This window comes from Mus pahari, chromosome 22 (genome assembly GCF_900095145.1).
Source record: "Mus pahari chromosome 22, PAHARI_EIJ_v1.1, whole genome shotgun sequence".
Taxonomy (NCBI): Eukaryota; Metazoa; Chordata; class Mammalia; order Rodentia; family Muridae; genus Mus; species Mus pahari.
In genome coordinates, this window is record NC_034611.1 from 20102243 (window position 1) to 20109252 (window position 7010).

Sequence of the window (7010 nt, forward strand, 5' to 3'; positions counted from 1 at the left end):
TACTATGTGTACACACATATGTCTATTACAGTTTACCTTATTAAATATTAAATAAGACATGCCAAATAATGATGTAAATATATGGAGTAATACGTTTTCTACCTGCAGCCTGTGTATTCTCATCCCTTCCTGGGATGTGTGCTCCCCAGTTTGGAAGCCATTTATTTAGACTCATACTGGCAAAAAAAAACCACTAAGCAGGTGTATTGATTAAAATTTAAATTTAAGATTTGGTTCCTTACACTGATCACGTGACTATGAGACACTGGCACTATAAAACATCCCACCATCATAGAAAGTTCTGTAAAACATAGCAACCCAAACAAAACAAGAAACCAAAGTCACCTAAAGACAGTTGGGCAGCCCTGACACAGCCTGTCACTCCAGCACCGGTTTAGACGGTAAGATCTGTCCCTCACCCTCATGCCTCAGCTGTAACACAAAGATAAAATAGGCAAAGGTCTAACACATAGAAAAGTTTGGAAAATAGCAGCAACATTTGAGTTTTAATCAATCGAATTCTATAAGCCTGTAAGACAAAGTTGATTTGTTAATTGTCCTTCAATCAAAAGGAGGTTTTTTTTTTTTTTTTTTTTTTTTTTTTTGGGTGTCTGCTTTGGGAATGAGAAGAGCTCTGGGATTTGAACTCCGGACCTTTGGAAGAGCAGTCGGGTGCTCTTACCCACTGAGCCATCTCACCAGCCCAAGTTCCTACATTTTTATTACTCCTTGGTTTTATTATTCCTTTGCCCATGAGCTTTGTATCCCCCTCCCCCAGACTTGACCATTACAGTGAAATGGCACTGCCACATCCACAGACTTGATAAGTCACTATGCTTTTTCTGTCCACTTCCAAAACATAGAAAGATCTGTCTTCAAAAAACCTTCATCTTTCGCTGTGTGGTGGCCCTTGCCCATAACCGGAGGCAGAAGCAGAAGCTTGGGGTCGTCTTCAGCAGGAGACACGGAGTTGGATGTCAGTTTGGGATACAAGAGACCCTAGCTCAGAAAACAGCAGCAATAAGGGCTGTGTAAATGGCTCTGTCGGTAGAATTTGCTTTGCATGCATGAAGACATGAGTTCAAACCCCAGCACCCACATAAAACGCTGGGCATGGTGGCACACAGCTGTAATCCCACTGTTGGGAAGGTACAGAGAGGAGGAGCCCTGGGACTCACTGGCCAGCCAACCTCTCCACATCTGGGTCCCAGTGACAGACACTACATCGGGTGGTCCCTGGGAGAGGATCCCTGAGATTGACCTCTGTGTCACAGCACTGCATGAAGCTGAGTGTGGCAGTGCATACCTGTAATCCCAACACCTGGAAAACAGAGGCAAGAGGGTCAGAGGTTCATCTACCCACAGCTCCACAGAGCATTTGAAACCAGCCTGAAATGCATGAGAGTCTATCTCAAATAATAATAATGGCAGGCCAGGCGTGGTGGCGCACGCCTTTAATCCCAGCACTTGGAAGGCAGAGGCAGGCAGATTTCTGAGTTCCAGGCCAGCCTGGTTTACAAAGTGAGTTCCAGGACAGCTAGGGCTACACAGAGAAACCCTGTCTCAAAAAACCAAAATAATAATAATGATAATGTCAGAAGAAAATTAAAAACATTGGTGATTGTCAGATATTAATGGAGAGGTGAATAAAAAGGTAGGCCACAGAGAATTGCTAGGTGTTTGTCAGTACTCTGTATGATATCACTGTAACAATGGAGGCACGTTCTTTATATCCCCAGAATGCAGAATATCAAAAGTGAACCTTCTGGGGCCATTAGAGTGTTTGCCCAGCATGCACAAGCTCCTGGGATAGATCCTCCAGTCAGTATAGATTAATCTGACAGACATACAACCATATCTCAGGACAGTTATGCTTGGGGAGCTGTTTATAGGAACTGTGTATGTTTCCCTCAGAGTTGCTATGAACCAAAAACTGCCCCAAAATAAATAAATTTTTAAAATCTATTCAAAAAGGAAAACAGCAAAAAAAATGTTGACTCTGCCTCTTGGAGAAGATGGGACTTATGCTGAGACATGATCTGAGATGCTCCTTGGCAGGCATTTGGGTGCATTTTGCAGAGAATTGCTGTAAACTGCATCTCTCAGGCGACTGCTCTTTTTACCATCTGTCAAAATATAACCTTAGAATCTTTTAAATGATGTTTACATTTGAAGAGATCCTTATTCCTAGTTTTAAATTACATTTTCTTTTCCCTTTGAAACAAGCTGGCTTGTTTCATGTAGCTAAGGATATTACTAACTAACCATGTAACTAAAGATGTTACTAACTAGTCATGTAACTAAAGATGTTACTAACTAACCATGTAACTAAAGATGTTACTAACTGCCAGCTGTGGAGGCCCACGCCTTTAATCCCAGAACTCGGGAGGCAGAGGCAGGCGGATTTCTGAGTTCGAGGCCAGCCTGGACACAGCCAAGGCTACACAGAGAAACCCTGTCTCGAAAAACCAAAAAAAAAAAAAAAAAAAAATGTTACTAACTAACCATGTAACTAAAGATGGCCTTGTACAAAACACAAAACATAGAAAGCACCTAAGGAAAATAACTAACATCAATTCCAGCCCCCCACACACAAAGACACAAACACATACACACATGCACACACATTCACACACACAGAGGCACAATTATGGTCAAGTTTTATTATGGAGTATAAATCTTACTCAAATACTCACAGAACACACACACACAAAAAATATAAAGCCTGCTTTCCTCTGTAGCAAATTCCTAAACTCTATACACGCTACCTTCTTAAAATTTTCCTTACGTTGGGCATGGTGATACACATCTTTGATCTCTGCACTGAGGAGAGAGAGGCAAGCACATCCCTGTGAGTTTGAGGCCAACCTAATCTACATAGTGAGTTCGTTCCAGGTCAGCAATGGCTACACCGAGAGACCTTATCTTCAAAACAGATAAACAAAAACAAAAGTTTGATTTATTACTAGTATATGTGGCAGGCAATTAGTGAATAACCTTACTTCCCATGACTACTTCAAAATACGCATATGTCCATCAAAGAACAGTTTTTAAAACTTGGCTCCAGCCAAGCAGTGGTGGCAGAGCCTTTAGCTCCCAGTGCTGGGGAGACAGGAGCAAGTAGATCTCAGGGTTCAAGGGCAGCCTAGTCTACAGAGTGGTTTCCAGGACTGCAAGACGACACAGAGGCCTGTCTTAATGGAGAGGAGATGACTTGGCTCCAGATTAAATAAAAATCAGCAGAATATTTAGGTCTGAATATTGCCAAGAGAATCGATTTCAAAAAAACAGCATTTGGTAGGGTACTGGCATGTGTTCCTTTGTAAAGAGAAATTTAAGTATGATTTCATTTTGAAATGTCTTCCTAAGTAGACACAAAATCATCTGAAAGACAAAACAAAACAAGAAACTTCTATCCTTTGGAGTGAAACACAGCTGGGTTCCAGTTGGTACTGTGTAACTTATCAGCCATACAAACATGTGGAAGAGGAGGGGGGAACTGTCCTTCCGGGAAGTCTCCAAATGTTTAAAGTTTACAAAACTCTTAACTCCCAGGATTATAAAGATCAGGAGAATGGCAGGCCCAGCAGGTCACATGGCACCTGCTCAGTAAAACAGCAGTGGCCGTAATCTCTGTAAACGGTGCTGCCATTGGCATTGTCAGCAGGATATGAATTATGACCAAATCTTTGTAAGCATGTCAAATTGTCTGTTAAACCTTGAAACGTGTAATTCATAGATCCTCAGCTCTTGATGTTTCTCTCTCTCTCTCTCTCTCTCTCTCTCTCTCTCTCTCTCTTCCTTTTTCTCAAGCCAGCGCTTCCTCCCCCCCTTCAGACAGGTTCCTGTGTGTCTTAGAAGAATGCCCTTGAACCAATCCTCCCGTACCACCTGAATTCTGTGGTTATGGGAATGTTCTACTCTGCCCAGTTTCTGTGGTTCTAGAGATCGATTCCAGGGCTTCCTCAGACTAAGCAAATGCTCTAACAATTGAGCTCCATTCTCAATACCCCTGGACCAGTTCTTCCCAAACTCTTCCCTTCACAGTGTGCCTTCCACCACTTCACTTCAAACTGAGAACCCACTGTCTGCTCACTAGCAGGACAAATGCCAGAGAGACACACCTGCCAAGGACCAGCCTAGAGAGGGCTTCTGAGAGAAGGGGTATCAGGGAGTGGTAAAAAGAACGACTGGAAAGAACGACATGGAGAGAGACAGACAGACAGAGACAGGGAGAGACTTTTCTCTCTGTGTGTCCATGTCCTGCTCGCTTTTGTGTGTGTATGCATTCTCTCTCTCTCTCTCTCTCTCTAAAGATTTATTTATTTATTATAATTAAGTACACTCTAGCTGTCTTCAGACACACCAGAAGAGGGCATTGGATCCCATTACATATGGTTGTGAACCACCATGTGGTTTCTGGGATTTGAATTTAGGACCTCTGGAAGAGCAGTCAGTGCTCTTAACCACTGAGTCATCTCTCCAGTCAAAAAAAGAGTTCTCTCTTTTTGTCCTAAAAAAATTATCTGGATAGCTTGTCTCCTACAGAACACAGGTCCAGTCTTTTATTTTTACATAATCCAGTCATTTACTCCAGGTTTCCTTTAGATTATTTTATGACTCTGCATCCCAAGACCCCAGCCCTTTGTTTGTACAGCAAGCATACATTTTTCTTCTTAACCTTGCATAACAATTCAGAGATCTGCCCACCTTGGCTAAGCACAGACAATAAGATAGTTGGGTGTGACTCTGCCCTGAAATTACCCTTTCTACCACACCTGGGCCTAACTGCCTCACGCTGTCTTAGGCTGACCTTGAACTCAGGAATCTGCCTATCTTTGTACTTTCTGACAAGTTGGCTTATAATGTAGCTGCCTTTGTTCATGAAGCCCCTAATAACTGAGAAATTATATATATATATATATATATATATATATATATATATATTTAAACACATGTATTTAGAGCTTTTTCCTGTAGCCTTAAGGGCTGTCCCAGTATTTACCATTTTGTGGATGCATAGTCACGCTCTTAACTCCCAGACTTGTATTGTTTCTAGTGTTCATGGAGTCATTAACGTCTACAAAGAGGACATTCCAAAAAAAAAAAAAAAAAAAAAAGAGGACATTCCTCAGAGGAATGTGAAAATATGTCCCTTATTATACAAACAAGCCTTAAGCCCACAGCAGCCATTGACACTGTGGAGACTCACCCTGTCCCAGAGGCAGGAACTATGTCACTCTGTCCCCACCAGGGCCGCACAGAGCTCAGCACATGCTATCCTTGAACCACCCAGTCTTTACCTAGTCTCCTGCTGGGTAAAGCTTCCCCAACAACCTTCTCCAATCTGACTTCAGCTAAATCTATCCATAACTTCCTTTACTTTTTATCTCAAGCTCAGACACAAGATCTGGGTACCCGGACAGGCAGGCATGGACAGAAGGCACAAGGCACTGGCTTTAGAAGTGAGGCTGCCCCAGAACAAGGGGCCTTGGCACAACAGAACAGTCTCCTTGCCCCACCTTGGTTAGGCCTTAGCACATGAGTATATATAATCATTAATTGTTGCAGTTTAGTTAGTTGCTTTCAGCTTTCAGCGCTGAGGATGGAACCCGGGTCCTCACAAACACAAGGCAAGTGCTCGACCACGTGCTTTTTACTGCCTGGAGGATGGGAGCCCAGGGCCAGAAGTGTAGCTCATCTAACAGAATGCTCACGTGGTGCCCACAAAACCTGGGTTTCATCCTCAATATCACATAAAGAGCAGGTATAGCAGCACATGCTTGTCTTTTTATTTGTTTATTTGTTGCTCGTTTCTCTGTGTAGCTCTGGCTATCCTAGAACTTACTCTGTAGACCAGACTGGCCTCAAACTCACAGAGATCCGCCTGCCTGTCTCTGCCTCCTGAGTGCTGGGATTAAAGGTGCGCACCTCCGCCACCCAGCCTTATCAGACACTTTCTAAATTGCCCTTATTTCGAGGGCTCCTGGAAAGATCCTAGCACACAGGCACTGAAAAGCCTGAGCCACACCCATGCTCCAGTTGTAGCCTCCGGGATCTCAGGAGATAAGCATCGACCCTCCTAGCTTACTGGGGGAGCCATTTTAGCCAGTTCAGATGACTCATAAGGAGGCTGACTGCACTCCAACTATCAATGGCCCGGCCCGTGGCTGCCCGAGAGACCCTGAGAACTGCTAAAAGAATCCAGTCAGCCCTCACAGAACATCACAAGAGGCAATAGCTCCACACAACAGCTTTCGGGAGTCGGCTGCCTTCCACTTTGCTGAAACAGTGACTCCGTTCTGCTCTTGCTTGCAGCGGTGAGCTGCAGGGCGATTCTTCTATCTCTGCCTCCCATCTCACTGTGGGCATGGTGAGACCACAGAGTGAGCCACTGTATCTGGATTTCTATTTGGGTCGCACAGCTAAAGCTTTACCTGCTGAGACATCTTAGCTCTAAGCTAAACACTGGAGCCATTTGCCGCATAGAAATCAATGAGAGGAACATTTGCCTGTTCTCCAGGGGGAAAACTGACAGCCACCTGATGACTCATGCATCCGGGCTTTCTAAGGCTCCTCCTCATCAATATCTGTCCATTTCCACCCAAGAGTCCTAATTATTGGTGCCAATACTGTGAGCAGTCACAGATTATTTTTCGTTTTTTTTTTTTTTTCAAAATCCAGATGCTTTTTACCTCAACAATATCAAAAATACACTTATGTACCCCAAATATATTGACCACTGTCATCATGGTCCAAGAATCCTGTCCAGTGGCTTGGATGATATAGTAGTTAGCATAGATCGATCCCTTTCCAAAGCAAGTCCAGGACACGTTCGCATGACCATACAAAATCACCACCTCCAGCATGTAGGAAGAACTACATTTAAAATCTGAGACTTCTAGATTTCCTGCTGTCTGTCAAGGTGTGAATTCCTTTGGTATTGGGCTTGTAGTCCTCTGCCACTTGGAGCTCACTCTTCTCTGAGCTCCAAGCTCTGTCAAAACTAG